We start from the raw sequence: 22,437 nt of genomic DNA, 5'->3' as shown, positions 1-22,437 counted from the left end.
CCTGCAGTATTGCTCAGCTTTTAGGAGTGTGTTGGTAATCTCCTGCTGCCAAGAGAGCTGGCGTTGACCTCTCAACAAAGAGCAGGATCAATCTGCTTCCCCTCCTCCACCCCCAGGGAGACTGATGAGGGTCACATGACCTTTCTAGACAGCAGAGAATTTGGACAGGAATATGTGGGGATGGGGGAAGGGCATGGCTGAGAACCCACAACTGGTGGTTCTGTCATTACTGGAAGTTTTCGGAACAGGCCCAGCAAAGCCCAGGAAACCGCTTGTTCTTGCGATTGTAACAACTGTTGTTATGGAATGGGTTTTTTGCTGCTGAAAGATTAGAGAGGCACTTGAAGAAAGCACAAAGACTAGTAATTAAAGGGATGAACTAATCATTTTTTATATCAGGGCCTAATAAAGGCGATTCACAATCATTTGGTTTACACATTGTAGTGTGTGTTAACTTGAATAATGATAAAACCTTTCTTTAAACCAGTACAGGTTATGGTTCCTTTTCATCATGGAACACATTCTGTTGCTGATCGCAGTCTCTGGTATGCAGATGATGTAATCTATGCTGCAACATCTGCACACCCATTGGTAAAACCTCCAGTTAGTCTGCAGAGGAAAGGAAAATACATTAAGATTAAACAACGTGGTTAAGATCTGCAGTCTAATACTGGTGGAATGTGCTAGCAGGTATTATGGGATGTTTAGCTGACACCCATTTTGTCAACGATTTTTGCAAGATCATGTGAAAGCAATGTTGAACTAATAAAAGGTTTACGGATATAAATTTAAAAGGAAATTCAAATATCAAAGACTTATGTATTATGCCTCAACAGTACGGCTTGATTTTGACACTTATGAAATATATTCTTCTTTCAAGCCTCAATTTTTCCTTCGCACTAACTTTCCCTCCCTTCACCCTTACCTTCTCTGGTGTTCGCAAGGTTTTACCCCTTTAGGCTAAATTTTTAGGCTGCTGTTTGGGGAGCCTGGAAGTAGGTCAGCCTTGGATTCCACACAGCCAGCCAGACTTGTTACCAACATCAAACCAAACCCAGGCTATTTTGCCTGAGGAGGCAATGGGAGGTCAGCAGGGTTGCTGACAACAAGTGAGTGTAAAGTCTCAGAGGCTGACTAGAAATTTCCAGTCACCCTCCAGCGGCCCCTCCCAAGAAACAAAGGGGCTGCCTTTAGATGGCCTCCAGGTGCCTCACTGGGGAGCTCATGTTAGATTTGGAGTCATCATGCCTTCTTGGCTTCAGCAGCAGTCCACCCTTTCCAGGGGTTTTCCCTCCACACAGTTGGGCTGACTGCTCGGTCAATCTTTTATTTAATCATTTGATGCTGGGATGCTTTGAGAGAGAGAGAGAAAACCCTCTTTCTTGTTTCCCTGAAAAGGCAGCTGCTGTTCCTTCAGTGCTGCAGGGCCTCCTACTGGCCCTCCAGTTTTGAAAGCTTTTCCTTGGACGCTGTTCTCTGGCCATCGATTGGCCAATTTGGGGGAAGAAACAGAATCATAGAACTTTACAGCACTAAAGGAGGCCCTTCAGCCCAGCATGCCTGCACTGGTTCTATTGCCTATTGCCAAACTTCTGCCTTTTCCCCCAGATCCATGCACACCCTTTCTATCCAAGTAATCGTCGAATGCCCTCTGTGTGACTGTTCTGTGGAGATTTCTGAGCCCTGATCGACTCTGATGTTGGAGTCCCATAGACAGTGGGAAAAATATTATCCCTTATTATTGAATTATGGTTTAACCAGTATCTTACCCAAGTGGCGAGTACTCAGAGGTGAATTTTGAAGAGACAAGCTACAGCATAGTGCTAGAATAGTGGTGAAACCCTCCTTATTTCCACATTATGACTTTTATAAGGCATCTTTTAGCACTCCTTCGCTCTCCTGAGATTAGTGAGCGCTGGGACATGAAGACACCTGTAATTTAATACATTGTTAAGCCCTTATTTTATCCTTCTCTTCTCCTAAAGGGGCTAACACAAATGATGACTATAAAATTCTGAGTGATTGTTTTCTTCCTTGGCCTAATCAATTCCAGACTACTACGCAGAAGATTAGGATGGTTTGTACCCTGGCATGGCCATTATTAGACTTTTAACTCCATTGAATTCAAATTCTACCACCTGCTGTGATGGGACTGAACCCAGATGCCCTGGATCTCTGGATTAACAGTCTAGCAGTAATACCACTAGGCCATTGCCCCCTCTCCCATTAAACATTGGCTCTTAAAAATTACACCCCTGTATGGGATTGTGTAAGTACAAGTATTTGTAAATCAGATGTTTGTAAATGGGGGATGCCCTAAATAAGAATTAGACTGAAGTAAACTCTGTCAGATTAGACTGAGAATCAAACATGGGAACTGAATGTCTAATTGTTCTGCAAAGCATGGTGTGCTAATGGTCAAGATTACGAATAAATTGATTTTATCAGCTGATACAAATAATGGGAAAGCCAGAAGGCTCTACTGAATGGAGCCATACTTACCAAGTGTGAATTATGCATTGTAAAATTTAACCCAATTTCTGTGCTGTAAGCACTGGAGCATGCCCTGTGTTCTATTTCTAAATTATTTACAGCAGCATTAAGAAGTGTGATCTAAGTTCCATTTTGCTGCTTCAAAACAAATGCTTGTACACTGTACTTACTTCATATTCTTCATACATAGCACAATCTGGATTAGGGTATGTTGGGTCTGGATTTCTCTTAAATTAAATTTTACCCACTGGATCTGAAATAGGTTCATGAAATTATTAATCCTATAATCAGACAAGATGGGGAGTAATAAGCTCTTTTAAATGAGCCTCTGGCTAATGGCAATTAAGATATGAAAATTTATGTGATATTCAGACATGCTCTGTATTAGTTGAGACAATGTTAACTTTAAAGAAAGACTCATTATAGGATCCTTAGACATTACGTCTGGCATCTAGAGCCCAGGAACTGTTATGGCTCTGGATCTGTTCCAGTTTTGTAAACATGTTGGGATTTTATAACGAGGGGGTCACAAAAATAAAATAGTCAGTATTCCAGTGAGGAATTCAGGTGAAAGGACTTGACCCAGATAATGGTTAGAAGTAGAAACTTGCTTCATCATTGAATAGATAATATGAATTGCTGAGACACTTTGAGGAGAAGTGGGATGAGGATGGGGAGAATAGAAAGATGTGCTGATTGGGGTTAATAAAGTAGGGTAGGAGGCTTGTATGGAGGATAACATCCATTACAGGCCAGTTAGGCTGAATAATCTCTTTCCTTTCATAAATTGTTTTAATCAGAAAGCATACTTCAGATGAGTTAGACTGTCCTCACCAACATTTTCTGGAGTAGCACTTCACAATACCCTTTTAATGCAATATGTGGTGGAGAATCAGGATCTATTTTAGATTGTGCTCCAATTACATAATAGTCAAGATCTTAATAATAAAATCAGAAAGTGCTGCAGAGGCTCAGCAAGTCTGGCAGAATCTGTGGAGGGAGAAACAGAGTTTCGAGTCTAATATGACTCTGTGGATATCTTATGCAATCACTACTGGATGTTTGAGAAAAGCACCTGGTTCATTCTGTGAATTGCATTTCTCACGTGGATTGTTGCCCATTTTACAGTCATTCTGTTTACAGTTGTGCAAAGCAGTACATTGCTTCACATAGTCACAATTTGAACAAAACACTCTTTGAATTCAGTGCTGTGAATTGCTCATTTTTTAAATTAAGATCAGCAGTTTCAGAAGTCCCATTTAGATTTCCTCTCTGTGCTTTTCTGTCAAGTAAAGCTCGTACTTAGTCAACTGGGGAGTGGAACTTATGGTTTATGTTCCTGTCTAGTGGTTTTACTGGTAACGTCCAGGCTTTTTTAGTGCAACTAAGAAACATCAATTTGAGGAATTAACTTTTTTTTCAGATGGACAACACTGACGTGAACACATTTTATTACATATTACCCATCTCTGGTTACTCTGAAATCATCAAAATCAAAGCAGATAGTGTCTGACTGGAATCACACATATACTATACAGGGTAGAACTTGAAGGTATCATTCCCACAAAGGCTTTAGTGGATCAAATATGTTTTTAAAATGATAATCCAGCAATGTTCTGTTGCTGGGCCACAAATGACCAGATTGCTAAAATTCAGTGTCATCATTCATGTGTTGGGATTTGAACTCATGACCTTTCAGTTCCGAGTGCAGTTCCAAAACCACAAAGATATACTAACGCAATCCATGCATGCTACATGGGCTACAATTCATTCCAACATACCAGTCAGCACAGTACTTCCTTCAGATGAGGGACTATTGATGAAATCCTGCATTTTCAGTCTGAGAACAATAGAATGGAGATACAGATTAGATTCCCTACACTGTGGAAACAGGCCCTTCGGCCCAGCAAGTCCACACCGACCCTCCAAAGAGCAACCCACCCAGACCCATTCCCCTACCCCCAACACTACGGGCACTTTAGCATGGCTAATTCACCTCACCTGCACATTTTTGGACTGTGGGAGGAAACTAGTGCACCCAGAGGAAACCCATATAGACACGGGGAGAATGTGCAAACTCCACACAGACAGTTGCCAGAGGCGGGAATTGAATCCAGGTCTCTAGCGCTGTGAGGCAACAGTGCTAACCACTGTGCCACCATACCACCTCAGATGATAATAGCAACACCAACTTATAATTGCATTGTGCCCTTAATCCCAAGACACTTCACAGGAGAGTTATAAAACAAAATATGACATCAAGTCATATGGGGACTTATTGGTCAACGAGGTGGTCTTCAAGAGCACTTCACAGGAGGAAATCAAGGCAGAGTCCAAGAGATGTCAGGAAAGTATTCCAGAGGGCCTCAGTAACTGAAGGCACTGTTACCATCGATTGAGAGGTTAACAAAGGACAAACTTGAGATGCCAATATTAGAGGTGTGTGGATATCTCAAAGGGTTAGAGACTTGAAGGAGATTGTCAAAAGAGAGAGGTGAAGCTACAAGAGCACTCTCATAATTGTCCAATAAATGATAGAATTTGAATAGTTTTACTTGGCACTCAGCAAAGAGGCCACCCTAAAATCCTTTCCCTTTTCTAAAAGAACAAACTCATCTCACCTGGGACGAAGTCATGAGGTTAGTTAACAGGGCAGCTATGGATGGATAAGTAAGTCACCAAAGGATAAGTAATCCAATAACTCCATGCTAGCTTCTTGCTAAAGATGCTGCAAATATCCCCAAGTGACAGTCTGTCCATTGTGCACAGCAATGCACCATTAACGCAACAGTATGAACACAAAAATGAACAACATGCCTTAAAATTGTCTATCATTTCAAATTCTACAAAACATTAAAAGAAGTTGCCTAGTAAGTAGAAACAAATGGAATGTTGTACCAGAGGCAGATACTGGTGAGAATCAGTAATTATTTGAAATATAACTGGTGATAATATGATTCATGTGAGAAAAATATAGTTTATTGCAAAAACATCACTTCTATTTTTCTTTCTAAGAGTACATAAAGCTTATTTCGCACAGACCAATGAATCAACAATCACCCCATCACCATGATTTTATTATTCAATTCTCCTTCGCAAGATAAGAAACGTCTTCCTTTACAATGGATATGAAATGTATATGCAGTGGGAACTTGACTCAGATTTCTGTACAGAACAGGAAACTGTCAGTTTTGATTCCCAGGGATTTATTTAGGCATGATTGGGACTGGTGAGGAGACGCAACTGGGCAATGAGAAGAGATTTGATTCTATAGCTTCAGCTTTCATAGAATCATAGATTCCCTACAGTGATGGAACAGGCCATTTGGCCCAACAAGTCCACACCAACCTTCCAAAGAGTAGCCCACTCAGACCCATTCTCCTACCCTATGAGTCTACATTTCCCCTGACTACCTCTGGAACCTACGGGCAATTTAGCATGGCCAATTCACCTGACCTGCACATCTTTGGACTGTGGGAGGAAACGGAGCACCCAGAGGAAACCCATGCAGACACGGTAAGACTGTGCAAACTCCACACAGACAGTTGCCCAAGGCTGGAATTGAGCCTGGGCCCCTGGTGCTGTGAGGCAGCAGTGCTAACCACTGAGCCGCCATGCAGTCCAAAGTTAGACAGGGAGGCTTCCTCAGAAAAGCATCTATAAACTGTAATTTCCAAAAATGGGTCATCGATGTCAGATTACCAAAGTAAATTAAAATTCTGTCCCTTATGCTACAGTGGATATGCTCCTGCCTGAAAATGTTCTTCATCTTCCTTTTCCTTGGATGACATGATAAACTTTCACCTCCTCTCTCCTTCAATAGGGATGGTGGTGTGGTTGTGGGGAACAGGGAGATTGGGTGTTGGGGGAGCAAAGCTGTGAGGTAGAGTTACTGGTGAAATTTCAGGATTGAATCTACAGCCAGGGATCCTTACCCACTGGTCACAAATTTTGGGTAATCATGGCAAACTAAACAAGAACTTCTGCCCATTAGTCTAATGGACAGAAACTCAAAGCCAGCCCTGCTAGGACATCAACAACTTGTATTTATATGACACCTGTAACATGAGCACAGGATGTTACTGTGTGATGAATCCTACAATCCTCTTGTGCAGGTGATGTACATGTAAATATGTTGCTCTGATTAATAGTATACCATTGGCAGCAAGAGCACTGCAATCCTTCAAGACGGTATATAACCGACGGTATATATCTCGGTTGCCTCTCCTTTGTATATATGTCCAGGACTCGAGAGTGCATGAGTCCTCAGAAGTGAAGCTGAAAATGTTGATCATGTGTCTTCCTGAAGCAGTCTGATAGAAGGTGTATAACTCACAAACCCAGCCTGTTTAGCAAATTGGAAGTGTTTTACAAACAAAATCAACATATTAGTTTGTCAACATTGACTGAATAGAGTCAAATCTCACTAAGATAAGTTGACCTGGAATTTGTGAGGAAGTTCCTTTTTGAAAAAGAAGGTAAAACATGCAGTAATTCCTGAATTCCCAATGTGGAGGGGTTACATCACAAGTTTGAAAGCCAGAAGTGTTATCTGCATTTCACCATCTATTACTTATAAACTGTTACAAGTGGATAATTAATCTACATGGGGTCATGGTATTGACATATCATTGCAGCAAAAACAGACATGCGTACATTCCCTACAGTATGGAAACAGACCCTTCGGCCTAACCATTCTGCACAATCCACACTGACCCATCTCTCTCTGACTAATGTACCTAACACTATGGACAATTTAGCATGGCCAATTCACCTGACCTGCACATCTTTGGACTGTAGGAGGAAACCAGAGCACCCGGAGGAAACCCACACAGACAGTCACTCAAGGCTGGAATTGAACCTGGGCACCCTGGTGCTGTAAGGCAGCAGTGCTAACCATGCGGTTCTAGAAAAAACACTGATACCATCTGTAAAGAGAACAGACATGTTCATGCTACAGATATGGACCCTTCACCAGAATAGATTCTGATACCGCTGTAGCATCCACAGAATTTTGTTTCTAGTTCAAATTTCTCCGCATGTTGCCCTAACATATTAGGCGAATCTATTCAATGACATAAATCATCTTTCTCCCAGTATCCCCCACCTATTGTCATAATGGGGCCAGCTATGATACAACGTCCGCTTAAAAGTATTGTCTATATTAATTTGAATAATAAATAGCTGGAAGTCTTTGTTTATTAATTCTTTATTCCCAGACTTTAATAAAAACAAAAACAATCTCTTTCACATCACGACAGTTCTATGTATTTTGCTTCTAGTCTGAAATTGAGCCTTTTTAAAGAAAATTATAGAAGATTTGATATTGGATCAAGTGCTGACCCACGCACTGCACAATGAGCACATTAATGCCGAGACATCAATTTACTGTGCTGGATTTCCTTGTTGCCTGGATACGTGTGGTCTATTTCAAGAGGAAAACTGTTCAGTAATTCTGGTTCTCAGTTACCACAGCTTCAGTGTTATTAACCTTGTAGTGCACACATATGAACCTTACAACCTAGGAGGGAAATTTAACCAGAGATGGGAAGGAATGGTGATGCTAGAAAGAACTATATACGCATTGTAGTAAGGTTTAGAAAATGGTGCTTACTGTACTGTGTAAAAATGCTCACATTTTGAGCAATTTCTGGAATGTTTAGACGTCAGAACTGATGACTGTAAATGTTGCATAAATAGCTGTGACTTAACTTCAAGTAAATGTACTGATTTTATTTTCTTGTCTACTTCCTCCTATTAGTTACATTTCCTTTCCACCCTATTTAGTCCCGACTTTACTTCTCAATTCAATATTCTGTTTTCTCACTGTGGGTATTTATTAGTCTCCCTCCCTCGCAATGGCTGCCTTCTAAAATATTGCTCAAGTATTGGAAATCGCTGCTAATTGACCACACATCCATAAAAGGCTTCCATTGATATTGGGCCTTTCATGACCTCAGGCCATCACTAAGTGCTTTACAACCAATTAAGCACTTTTGATGTGTAATCACTGTTGCAATGTTGGAAAATATGAGTGTTGAATCCTTGTTGAAATTAGTTAACTCATTACAAATTAAAGATGTATCCTGGGAGCTTTTAGTTCAATTCCATACTGGCCAACAAATTCACAAACTGGAAAGCGGAAGGCATACAAGAGCAACTATTTTTCCCTTCCTATCTGTGTTTGGTGAAATGTTTTACCTCCACTTACCACCTCTCTTGATCAATCAGGTTGACACCAAAGTCTCACTGTTTGATGAATCTCACTGTTTGACTTGATCTAAGCCCTACTAACCTTTAAAGGCACAGTTTAAAAATTTCAAGTTTGCTCAAATTTGCTTCCTGAGAAGGCTACACCTTGATGAAAATATTAAGTCATGAAATCACCATATAGTTTCAAAGATCTTCCAGTTATTAGACTTCATGAACTTTCCAAAAACATTTATGGGATGTGGGTATCATTGGCAAGGTCAATAGTCATTGCCGATACCTAATTGTTCTTTAGAAGGTGAAGATAAACCACCTTGTTGAATGACTGCTCTCAATGTGGTGTAGAAACATTCAGAGTCCTATTAAAAATGTAGTTCCAGGATTTTTGACCCAGTAGCCATTTAGGAATGGTCTCAGCAGGGATATGACATAATGGTAGAATCAAATTGTTACTAATGCAGAGGTTAATGCTTTGGGGATATGGATTAAAATGCCATCAAGTCAGTTGATGGACATTAAGCTAAAATATTAACAAATAATGAAGCAAGTAATGTGAATTGCTGTAAAAGCCTTTCCAGTTCGGTAATGGCCTGCTGGGAAGGAAATCGGCCAATCTTAACTGGTCTGGTCTACTTGTGGCTCCAGACAGATGCAATGTGGTTGATGAGCAATTTGTTGGAGGCCTGGCTTCTGGTGAACATAATCTGAGGGTTTTAAAAGAAATGACTAAGGTAAAAGTGAATTTCAAATTCCAAGCCTCTCTTTATTCAGCGCAGGTTCCATTAAACTGGAAAATGGCAAATGTAACTCTTTCATGCAAAGTCAGAAATCAAGTAACATCAGACTACAATCTTTCAAAGCATTGCCCCTTTGTCAGGTGAAGTGAGAGAGAAGCACACAGGCACAGAATTTAAAACCCTCCCAAGCTCTCTAAACCTATTAAAATTGACACTTAGCTGATTTCTGGTCAAACTCTGTCTGCCATTTTAAAATTTCTGCAGAGGTCTGTACAACTCCTTAAAATCAGGCCCTATGAGGGAACATTGGTTGTGTGTTGAACTCCAAAATGGCCCAGGAGTTGTCCAGTCAGCATTATTGACTGACTATCAGCATGACCTGTCTGCTCTGCATAGTCTTAGCTGCATGTATTTCAGCCCTTATCAAATCGGTGTCCTCTGTGACATGGCAGAAGTTTGCACGTTCTCCCCGTGTCTGCGTGGGTTTCCTCCGGGTGCTCCGGTTTCCTCCCACAGTCACAAAGATGTGCAGGTCAGGTGAATTGGCCATGCTAAATTGCCCATAGTGTTAGGTAAAGGGTAGATGTAGATGTAGGGGTATGGGTGGGTTACGCTTCGGCGGGGCGGTGTAGACTTGTTGGGCCGAAGGGCCTGTTTCCACACTGTAGGTAATCTAATCTAATCTAATCTAATCTAAAAAGTGTAAATATATGTATTGGAAACTTTATTTTCCTGAATGGCATCTATAGCAACCAAACAATAGCATTAGCCCATTTCACTCTCATTATCTTGAAATAATTGATTTTGTATCACTATTAAAGCTTGTTATAAATTTACATCCAGAGTAATAATAAAGGTCAAATTAAAGTACAGCATTCATCTCCAGGCAACAAACAGACAGTCTGTGTTTGGTTAAACATTAGAATGTTACAGACCTTCCTGCTTGTCTTGTGGCTAAACTGTAAAGTTCAAGGTCTCCAGAAATACAAATATTGCAGGCCTTGCATTTATTTCCTCTTTAAATTTGCTTTTCCCTTCCCAGTTTTCTTGTCAAAGCGCTTCTCCCTTGCTGGACTCTGATTCTACTGATGCAGATCATACAGTTTGCCAGGATTCCGAATTGAAAAATCACAGAAAGGTTCCTGTCGACAGGATCTCCCAAGTTTGAATAATTGATCTTCCCCCAGCCCTCAGTGTTTTAATTTGCTGTCTCTCTGAAAGTCCAATTGGAAATGACTGTGAGGTAAAAATGGACCTGATCCATGTTGTCACATTGCAATGATGAAATTTAATATTCGAGCCATCAGCAGCAGCAGCAGCTATGTCATATCCTCTGGGGAGCAAAACATGACAGATATTAAAAAAAATAACTTGGCTAATTCTGGGTGAGAAAGATTTACTGAGAAATACCTCCAAGGACAATCCAAGCAAGTCCCTCAGGGACAGAATGATGATGATTCAGACTCCCCAAAATCTCAGCATCCTTTCATACTCACTGATTTCAGCCAGGAACCTGTCAAGCCTCTTTTTAAACTAGGTACACAGTGAATTTGAACACAATAGCATGCAGGTAACCTGTTACCAAGTTTAATAACCCTCTGTGACCAAAGAAATTCCTGATATCTAATCTAGTCCGTCACTCACTCAACTTACATACAGATATTCCTGATTGTGCCCTTAGTTATCTAATGCCAAAGTTGAAAATCACACAACACCAGGTTATAGTCCAACAGGTTTATTTAGAAGCACTAGCTTTCTGAGCGCTGCTCCTTCATCAGTTGCTTATATAACCTCCTCATGAAAGAGCAGTGGTCCGAAAGCTTGTACTTCCAAATTTCCCCAAATATTTGAATTGGCAGTAGTACTATATGATAATCTTGCTTCTTAAATATATACTAATTTTATTTCTTCACCATTTTTCTGTAGAAGGCAATAGCTTATGCTGACAACTTTTCAGTACCTCACCAAGATATCATATGTTATTTGGGAGCAAGAAAAGCAAACACTAATTTGGCCCCCAAGCAAAACCGTCCTAACATGGCTATGTAACAAACAGCAGAAAGCAGGACTGGCTTTTACTTTCCTCTTGATGCACTCTTACTACGTCTTTAGCAGAGGTAATGGTAATGGAGTAAAGAGCTCAGATGAATTCGAGATTACACAAAACCAGGTTATAGTCCAATACTTTTATTTGGAAACACTAGTACATCGTGCTTCCAATTAAACCTGTTGGACTATAACCTGGTGTTGTGTGATTTTTAACTTTGTCCATCCCAGTCCAACACCTGGTCCTCCAAATCATTATTCAGTGCCCACACTGACACAATTTAGTTGTTTCATAGTTGTAAATACCCCTGTCATATCACCACACTTTTCCAAAGTGAGAAGACACAACTCCCGAAGGTAACTGAGAGCTTGTAAACTCTCAATGTAGTGTGAATATAGTGACCCTGCTCTGAAACCAATGGATCAGCTGACTTTGTGAAGCACCACAAAGGAATTTAAACAGGGCACCTACAGGTGGGAAACAGGAGGGTGCAACTGTACGTTAGAGTGTTGCACCATCTGTGGTGCTCTGGCCCATTTTGTGATTTTATTGTTGGCCAGGGAGCTATTATGTAGGTTATCAAACTGAGGCCCCACAGTGGGCAATAAATGTCCCATTTATGGGCATCCACCTCACTGTCATTGTTCTGATGTGGGGTGGGGAGAGGCCTGAGGCCAACTTGTGGCAAAGTAGGCTAGCCAGTGATGTGGGGTACAGATGGTGCCTCATTTCCAGAATCCCTATGCCATTAAAGGGCCTTACCCCCTTCCCTCACCCCAGCCCCACCCGGTTTAACCTCCCCATGTCCACCTTCCCCATCCCCCATCAGATTTCCTCACCAGGGCCTGTTAGCCTGGCCACCACCTCTGATTGGCTCCCGTGGGTGGTTGGTACTCTGGGAAAGGGAGCTTGATCTCCTGGAGATGAACAGATGTCATACTCATTAAAGTAACGTCACATGAAAAGTTAAAGCAGGGTGATCCGGCCAAAGGTAGGTGGCCTTGCACTCAAAATATATTCTGGACTGTGGGGGTCCCAACTCCAGCATGTAATCCAGGATCACTGATCTTCAGGAACCTGCAACCGGAGGGCGATTTCCTGTGCAATTAGCAGCGCCACCATTTCAGCTAATCCTTTCCTTCATTAACTCCAAACTGTTGCAAACAAATGTAAAGCCTGACCTCTGCTCTGGCTGATATGATCTAACTCAGATCAAACTGGGACTCAAATCTGGGCTCTTTCTGTTCCACGTAGATCCACAGAGTCAAAAGGATTGATCAGTGTTTACACTGGCCAACAGAACAGATTGGAATTTTACTTGAACTTGTAGTTCTGGTTGAGATCTGTGCACTTTGTGGAGATAAAGGGTGGGGGGAAGGGGGTGGGTAGGTAGAGGTGGAGAGTCTTAACCAGCTCAGGAAGGTTAACATGAGGAGAATAACCCCAAACACAACCTACTGTGAAAGATTATGTATTTTGTTTGAATTGTGGTAGCTTTGGCTGTCTGAGAAACACACCCGGAGAGACAGCTTCTGAAGTTTACTACCTGAAGAAAGAACTGTTCCTTACATTTAAACAATAATTGTTTCCATTTCCATTATTTAGGGCTCAGAAACCCCGCAGTGGAAGAGATATGGAGGAGCTGGATCCACCTGGATACTGTGTTTTCAAGCAAAAACACAGTATGCTGGAGAAACTCAACCAACAAGAGGAGTCTCTCTGCCCTTTAAGCCTGATCCACCATTCAATAAGATCTGATTTTAACCTCTACTCTATATTCCTGCAAGCCCCAATAATCTTTCATTCTCTTACTAATCTAGAATCTAGCTCCCTCAAAACTAACTAAAGATTCTGCATCACTAGTGAGTTTTGAGAAGATTTTTATTTAGAATCCCTACTGTGCGGAAACAGGGCCTTTGGCCCAGCAAGTCCATACTGACCCTCCAAAGAGTAACCCACCCAGACCCATTCCCCTATTACTCTACATTTATGCCTGACTAATGCACCTAACCTACACATCCCTGTACACTCTGGGCAACTTAACATAGCCAATTCTCCTGACCTGCACATCTTTGGATTGTGGGAGGAAACCCACGCAGACACGGGGAGAATGTGTAAACTCAACACAGACAGTTGCCCAAGGCTGGAATTGAACCCAGGTCCCTGGCACTGTGAGGCATCAGTGCAAACCACTGAGCCACTGTGCTGCCCCAAAGTTTGTAGCTCAGGTTGAAGTTCTGGATGCAGGTTTACTCACTAAGCTGGAAGGTTTATTTTCAGACGTTTTGTCACCATACTAGATAACATCATCAGTGAGTCTCTGGAGAAGCTGGGCTGGCATGGCCCGCTTTCCATTTATGTTTTTAGGTTAACTTTCCAGTTGAGGTAATCCAGGCATCACTGCCTTTTTGAGGAAGGGAATTCCCAAGACTCACAACTCTCAGAGATATTTATTCTCATCTCTGCCTTAAATTGGTGCAAAGTTAAAAATCACACAACACCAGGTTATAGTCCAACAGGTTCAATTGGAAGCACACTAGCTTTCGGAGTGATGCTCCTTCATCAGGTGATTGTGGAAGGCTCGATCATAACACAGAATTTATAGCAAAAATTTGCAGTGTGATATAACTGAAATTATACCTTTCATCTGTTAGAATACAGTGATAGTTTCACTTCTTTCATGTGTAAATCACAAAACCCTTTTTTTAAAAGTTGCATTCGCAGGTTAGCTGTTAACAATGGTGATAGCTAGACAATATGTTGAAGGTGTTAGCCCCCTGTGTTCTCTGTCTATGACCTGATGTTTAGATTGATTCCAATCTAAAAAGTGAGATAACAGAGTTTTATATAAATTCATGCAGTTTTTGAGCTCAGAATTCTATATGAATGTATGTGGTTTTTGAGCAAAGTGCAATGTAACTCTGCAAGTACAAAAAAATTCACCACACAAAATATATGTGTGCATTTGGGTCTTTGTCTGTCTGTGTGTGTCTATCTGGGGTGGGGGTTGTGAGTGTGAGAAAGTGTGTGTGTGTGCGTAGTGAGTGCAGAGTGTCTTAAGTCTGTGAGGGGGTGCATGTGTGGGAATGTGTGTGTCTATAAGGGTGTGTGTGGGTGTCTGTGTGCACGTCTGTGTGTACCTGTGTCCGTATATGTCTATCCTATACGTTGCAGGCAAGGATGCCCGGAGGCATGGTACATTGGGGAAACCGAGCAAAGGCTACGACAACGGATGAATGGGCACCGCACAACAATCAACAGACAGGAGGGTTCCCTCCCAGTTGATGAACACTTCAGTGGTCCAGGACATTCAGCCTCTGACCTTCAGGTGACCATCCTCCAAGGTGGACTTCGGGACAGGCAGCAGAGGAAAGTGGCCGAGCAGAGGCTGATAGCTAAGTTCGGTACCCATAGGGAGGGCCTCAACCAGGACCTTGGGTTCATGTCACATTACAGGTGACCACCATTGCACTACACACACACACACACACAGATATTCCTACACACACACACTCTCACATACACACGGACACAGGTACACACAGACGCGCACACAGACCCTCACACACACCCTTATAGACACGCACACTCCCACACATGCACCCCCTCACAGACTTAAGACACTCTGCACTCACCACACACACACACACACACACTCTCACACTCACAACCTCCAACCCAGATAGACACACACACAGAGACAGACAAAGACCCGCATGCACACATATATTTTGTGTGGTGAATTTGTACTTACAGAGTTACATTGCACTTTGCTCAAAAACCAAATACATTCATGTAGAACTCTGAGCTCAAAAACTGCATGAATTTATGTAAAACTCTGTTATCTCACTTTTTAGATTGGAATCAATCTAAACATCAGGTCATAGACAGAGAACACAGGGGGCTAACACCTTCAACATATTGTCTAGCTATCACCATTGTTAACAGCTAACCCGAGAATGCAACTTTAAAAAAAAGGGTTGTGTGATTTACCCATGAAAGAAGTGAAACTATCACTGTATTCTAACAGATGAAAGGCTTAACAGACAATCAATTCTTCAATGTATAATTTCAGTTACATCACACTGCAAAGTTTTGCTATAAATTCTGTGTTACGATCGAGCCCTCCACAATCACCTGATGAAGGAGTGTCGCTCCGAAAGCTAGTCTGCTTCCAATTAAACCTGTTGGGACTATAACCTGGTGTTGTGTGATTTTTAACTTTGTCCACCCCAGTCCAACACCGGCACCTCCGAATTTAAATTGGTACATTCTTCTTTTTAAACTATGACCCAGAAGGGGAAACCACCTTTCTGCATCTAACTGATCAAGTTCCCTCAGGAGTTTTATGTTTCAATTAAGTCACCTCTGACTCCTCCAAACCCGAGAGGATAAATGCCTGCCCTGTCCCACTTCTCCTCGAAAGGAAGCCTGCTAATTCCAGGTATTGGTCTTCTAGACCTTCTTTGAACTGCTTCCAATGCATTAACATCCTTCTGTAAGTGCAGTGCAGTACAGTAAACAGTACATCAGTTTGGCCTACGACCCCTGTATAAAACCTGGAGTGAGAATCAATATCCTTTGACAATTATGGACACTTCAATAAAATTTTGGCAGGCAGTGGCTTTGGGGAATATTACGGTAAAAATAGAACAGCGGTTCAATATTTTACAAGATATGCTTACCCAAAGAAATACAATCAGAGAAGGGTTCAAATGTTACATCAGAAATATTCCGAGTAATAACTAGTTTGAGAATAAAACTATTTACATATTCAGCTTATTATCCACAATTACAAGGAGTATTATAAAGATGGCATCAAACTTTAAAAGGTACAATTAGAGGGCATCGTCAGGAATGCATAATTATTGGGATAAAGGATTTCCATTGTTATTGTTTACCTTTAGGGATACCCTTAATGAGTCCACAGGACTTTTGAACTGATATATGGATATGAGGTGAGAGGATCCCTTCAACGAATTAAAGAAAAACTTCAAACCAAAGCTCAGAGAAAATATTTGCAACTTCCATGGGAAATATACAAAAACAACGAAAGCTTATAAACAGGCAATAAAGCATTTGAAAATGCTCATGAAAGGTGAAAATCAGTGCAGGGAAAAAAATGTCCAAGCTTGGTGAAGACAAAGTGTTAGTATTGTTTCCTGTCTCTGCAGAACAATTAAAGTCAAGTCTCACTGGACCTTATCAAATCAAAATGAAATACCAAAATGAAATTATCAAAACAGAATTAAAATGATGTGAATTATCTGGTGAGTACTCCAGTCAGGACAAAAACCAATGAATGTATCGTGTTAATGTATGATCAAACAATGTTACAATGCCACGACAGGAAAGGTAATCAGAACATAACTGTATTTATAGTGGTGAAAGAAAATGGAGTGAAATAAAAATATCAGAACAATTTGAAAGTGAATCAAAATTTGAAAATTTAGGAGTTGTCTCTCCAGTAATCAGACTAGTTAACACGGCAGTGCTAAAAACATGAGGTGGAATATTTCTGAGAAAATTATTGGAGGTGACTTACAGAAGATATAAGACTCTTAAATTGATTTGTGTAATTAGGTTGAGAAAAACATGGCAATACATAATGCTAACTTAGGGAATGGCTTGCCTATAAACTAACATTGTTCCAGATTTAACTCAGTGAACTGATGGAGTACAATGTAGGAAAGTGTGAGGTTGTGCACTTCGGTAGGACAAATAGAGGCATGGACTATTTTCTAAATATGGAGAAAATTCAGAAGTCTGAAGTGCCAAGAGACTTGGGAGCCCTGGTCCAGGATTCTGTCAAGGTAGACTTGCAGGTTGAGTCAGTAGTTAGGAAGGCAAATGCAATGATGGCAATTATTTTGAGAGGACTTGAATATAAAAGCAGGGATGTACTTCTAAGTCTTTATAAAGCTCTGGTCAGACCACATTTGGAGTATTGTGTGTAGTTTTGGGGCCCCATATCTCAGGAAGGAGGTACTGGTCTTGGACCGTGTTCAGAGGAGATTCATGAGAATGGTCCCAGGAATGAAAAGCTTAACATATGAGGAACATTTCAGGATTCTGGGTCTGTACTCAATGGAGTTTAGAAGTATGGGGGTGTGTTATAATTGAAACTTACAGTATACTGAATGGCCTGGACAAGTGGATGTTGGGAAGATGTTTCCATTGGTAGGAGAGACTAGGACCCAAGGGCATAGCCTTAGAGTAAAGGGAAGACCTTTTAGAATATGAGATAAGGAGAAACTTCTTCAGCCAGAAAGTGGTGAATCTATGGAATTCATTGCCTCAGAAGGCTGTGGAGGCCAGGTCATTGAGTATATTTAAGACTATATATTTAATTCCATGGGCAAGTGACATCAGAGGGTAAGTGCATTCACCTAATGTGTTATTCAGCCCAATAGAGCGATTGCTGCATGTGTCCCTCTGAGTCAGGGAAAGAGAAAAGGCCAACAAATATTCCTGAAGTACCAACCTGCACATGACACTTTGGTGGGAACACTGTTATTCACATTTACTGGCAAGCCTGAGTTAATAGCAATCTAAAGTTGTTCCATCCATATCCTAATATGAAGCAATAGAAGGAATCTTGTGTTGCTTTTGAAAGCAAGGAAAGCAGCGGACCTTAAGTTGCAAAAATTCAAGCTCCTGATGATAGGATGAGGGCGTGTAATTAAGATTTTAGAACTTTACAAGCAGGCAGGCCAAGTTTCCCAAAGGCCATTGTCAGAAAGCCCTTTTGTATGTATTTGGATCTCATGAATGCACATTAAAAGGTCAGCATACCAGCATCAAGTTCCCCTTCCGAATAAATTTCTCCAAGAACTTCTCCAGCAATATTTAAGAAGAAAGCAGCAAGAAGGTACTGCACTCGTTAGATTTCAGAATGCATTGCTCAGAATGCTCATCCTCTTTGGAAAACATTTACCAAACAGGGGCATGATTGAGAATGGGCTTGGGTCAAGAAGGCTGGCCATCTGTCTGGGGAAGTGGGGTAGGGGGTGGGTGGGTGCAAGAAATGAAGCAGATTGGCCAAGGAAGTGTGAAAGGTTCAGAATGTTTAGCTGACAGCATGGAGAGCCTGAGTGATGTTCTTGGATTGCACCGAGTGAATGTCCATCTGAGTGCTCTTTAAATTGGTGTCAGGACCCTCTGATTCTGAAAGGTGATGCCGGTGTCAACTGCCTGCCATTCAGCAAATTATTCCACATCCATATTCACTAAGAACTATATAACTGCATGAGTAAAACCAAACTGACACTTATTTCCACAGCTCATACTGAATCTTGACTGCAGACCACAAGATTCTCACCACTCGGTGAAGCATTTCTGAAAATTAGGGATATCAGAGTAACTGGGGATATCAGAGTAATTGGGTATATCAGAGTAACTGGGGATGTCAGAGCAACTGGGGATATCAGAGTAACTGGGGATATCAGAGTAACTGGGGATATCAGAGTAACTGGGTATATCAGAGTAATTGGGTATATCAGAGTAACTGGGGATGTCAGAGCAACTGGGGATATCAGAGTAACTGGGTATATCAGAGTAACTGGGGATATCAGAGTAACTGGGGATATCAGAGTAACTGGGGATATCAGAGTAACTGGGGATGTCAGAGCAACTGGGGATATCAGAGTAACTGGGTATATCAGAGTAACTGGGGATATCACAGTAACTGGGTATATCGGAGTAACTGGGGATATCAGAGTAATTGGGTATATCAGAGTAACTGGGGATATCACAGTAACTGGGTATATCGGAGTAACTGGGTATATCGGAGTAACTGGGGATATCAGAGTAATTGGGTATATTAGAGTAACTGGGGATGTCAGAGCAACTGGGGATATCAGAGTAACTGGGTATATTAGAGTAACTGGGGATGTCAGAGTAACTGGGTATATCAGAGTAACTGGGGATGTCAGAGAAATAGCAAATGCAGCAAAGTCAGGCCTGGAAGGGCACATATCTGGGACAGATGCTGCCCAGTTTCTGTCTTTCAATTTGTTTCTCCTCATGCATCCACAGCTTCTCCTCCTCCCGACCCTGGAAGGCAACATGAGTTCGCAAAAAAAAACCCTCATCCTACAATGCAGCAGCTGTTTCAAGCAAGGGCGATGAAGAGTCATCGAGGCTCGAAACATTAGCTTGCTTTATCTCCATGGATGCTGCCTGACTCACTGTGATCGCCAGCATTTTTTGATTTCAGTACAGAATTCCTGAAATGGTAGGTGCAGATGGGTAGGGAAAGAAAGGAACCATTCAGAGTAGAACATGGTGTCATGATAACAGAGGAACCTTGAAGTATTTATTTTTAATTCTTAATTACATGCGCTTTAAAAAAAATTATACATCCAAAAAATGTATTGGATTTGAGTTCAGTTGTTGCGTAGAGAGACAGAGAGACCCTGGGCTATTACACTTGATGAGATGCAAAAGAAATTTCAAAACAATGGACTTAAAAGGGAAAAGTGCACTACAAACTGCTCTGTAATCTCCTGGGAGTTTCCTCAGACTGTAAACAAAATAGGAGAAAAGACAGCAGTCTGGGAAAGATGTATGTTTTGTATCTTCTGCTTTTAAAAATACACAAGCACAGCCATTAAAAGCCACCTTGTGAGACAGTGGAAGAAGCTGGGCACTCAGGAAGAGGACTCATGTACTAGTTCGGGTTCAAGTGCTTGTGAGCTGTGAAGATCACAGATAAAGAACCATTCACTGTTCACCAGTGCATTTACGGTTAAGAACACTCTGAATGAGTGCTGGAAGTCTGCTAGCCAGTGCTGTCTACCAGAAACTGTCAAAAGAAAATAGGATAAAAGCATTTCAACTAAGTTGCAAAGGAATTCTGAAATTGATTGCTCAACTCTCAATATCCACTATTTAATTTCTCAACTGATCAGTATTTCTTTTAATTTTTATTTTTTTCTTTTGGAAGCATGTCTCACTTCTAATCTGTGCATGTGTGTGTTTCAATCCTTTTTCTTCTTGCACTTCGTAATGAATAAACACAGTCTTTGTTAACTCAAAGATACCTCGCCAACTTGACTCCATTCAAAACATCATTTTATTTGTTCTGGGTGAACATTATCCACAAAGTGATGTCGATAGTAGTCATGATTTAGAGATGTCAGTATTGGACTGGGGGTACAAAGTTAAAAATCACACAGTGCCAGGTTATAGTCCAACAGGTTTAATTGGCAGAGCGGGGCTCCGAAAGCTAGTGCTTCCAATTAAACCTGTTGGACGAAAACCTGGTGTTGGGTGATTTTTAACATTATCCACAAAGGAGGTGACTCCTTTGTGAGTTAACCTTGTTGTAACCAACTGAGACATTAGGTGAATAATGAAGGGAAGCCAGTTCACCCCTCCTCACCTGGGAGCCGTCAGGAATCATGATAAGTTGGTGAACTTTGCTTGGGAACTAGTTGGGACATTAGAAATGTATCAAATGACAATAGTTAAAACTCAACACTTACACATCACTTGCAATACATCAATGTCAACACTGAGATTTATGGATTTTTTTAGGTAAATGGGATCTGGAAGAAACCCAAGTTATCTGAATTGAGATACCAATGAAACAAGACTTAATGGGATGAGAGATTGTGTAGATGGGCTGAATAGACTATTTTATTTCCTACTGGGCCAATGAGAAGTGTGTGGCAGGAAATTTCCATCCTTGTAAACAGTTTTTGAGACTTAACTGAGGACCTATTCACTCCAAGAACTGAAATTGCCCTCTGTTTCCTGTAAGGAATCCATTCCATTTTCCCATTTCTCTCTCTCCATTGCACCCATTCTGATGATGCCCCCTGCTTTAGGGGTATTTTAAATGTGGCACTCCTTTTCCCTGAACTGAGGACTCGCCCTCCCCTTAAACAAACCCTGCCCCTTCATTGACAGGGCTGTCAGCCATGTCTAAAGCATTTCTCGCACTCCTGCCCTCCCTCCCAAAACAACGATAGGATATCCCTCATTGTTCTGAAGAAGGGGCACTGAACCTGAAACGTTAATTTTGCCTTTCTCTCCACAGATGGTGCCAGACCTGCTAAGTTTTTAGAGCAATTTCTGTTTTCATGTCTGATTTCCAGCATCCACAGTTCTTTTAGCTTTTTTGCTTTATCGTCATTTTAACTTGCCACTCCACCAGCCTCCACATTCAAGCGATTATCCTCTGCCATTTCTGACACCACTGGCTGTGTGCTGTCATTAATTGCATTTCCCCTCCCCTGTCAGCAGTAAGCCAGGACCATTTGTCACTCCCCATCCAACCTCCCCCCCCCCCCCCCCCCCCCCCATCCACCTACTCCATCATTACTCTGAACACTTCATCACCTACCACCCCAATGCATCTACCCAAGTAATGATAAAACTTGCAGAGGAACATAGATAGGACAAGTGAGTAGGCAAGGGTCTGGCAGATAGAGAACAATGTTGGTAAATGTGAGGTCATTCACTTTGGTAGAAATAACAGGACTATTATTTAAATGGTGATAAATTGCAACATGCTGTTGTGCTGAGGGACCTGGGTATCTTGTGCATGAATCATGAAGAGTTGGTTTGCAGGTGCAGCAGGTAATTGAGAAGGCAAATGGAATATGGTCCTTCCTTCCAAGAGAGATGGAGTTTAAAAATAAAGAGTTATACTCCAGCTGTGTAGGGTGCTGTGGAGGCCACACCTCGAATACTGTGTACAGATTTGGTCTCCTTACTTGAGAAAGGATATATTGACACTGGAGGGGATGCAGAGGAGGTCCACTAGGTTGGTTCCAGAGTTGAGAGGGCTGGCTAGTGAGGAAAGATTGAGTAGACTGGGACAATACACATTGCAATTTAGAAGAATGAGGGGGGATCATATAGAAACCTATAAAATTATGAAGGGAATAGATAAGATAGAAGCAACGAGGTTGTTTCCACTGGTGGGTGAAACTAGAACTA

General features: G+C 41.4%; 1 long non-coding RNA gene across 1 annotated transcript in view; it reads right to left on the bottom strand.

The window, feature by feature from the left end:
- Nucleotides 1-329: 329 nt before the first annotated feature.
- Nucleotides 330-22,437, bottom strand: part of LOC140481234 (uncharacterized) — a 36,074-nt gene continuing 13,966 nt past the window's right edge. The window contains exons 2-3 of the long non-coding RNA XR_011961482.1: nucleotides 4,275-4,333; nucleotides 330-609 (exon numbers count right to left, since the gene is read on the bottom strand). This is a non-coding gene — a long non-coding RNA (uncharacterized lncRNA). The remainder of the gene's footprint in view (nucleotides 610-4,274; nucleotides 4,334-22,437) is intronic.

This window comes from Chiloscyllium punctatum, chromosome 9 (assembly GCF_047496795.1).
Source record: "Chiloscyllium punctatum isolate Juve2018m chromosome 9, sChiPun1.3, whole genome shotgun sequence".
NCBI lineage: Eukaryota > Metazoa > Chordata > Chondrichthyes > Orectolobiformes > Hemiscylliidae > Chiloscyllium > Chiloscyllium punctatum.
Note: the sequence above shows the minus strand (reverse complement) of the source record. Positions and strands in the feature narration are given on the sequence as shown.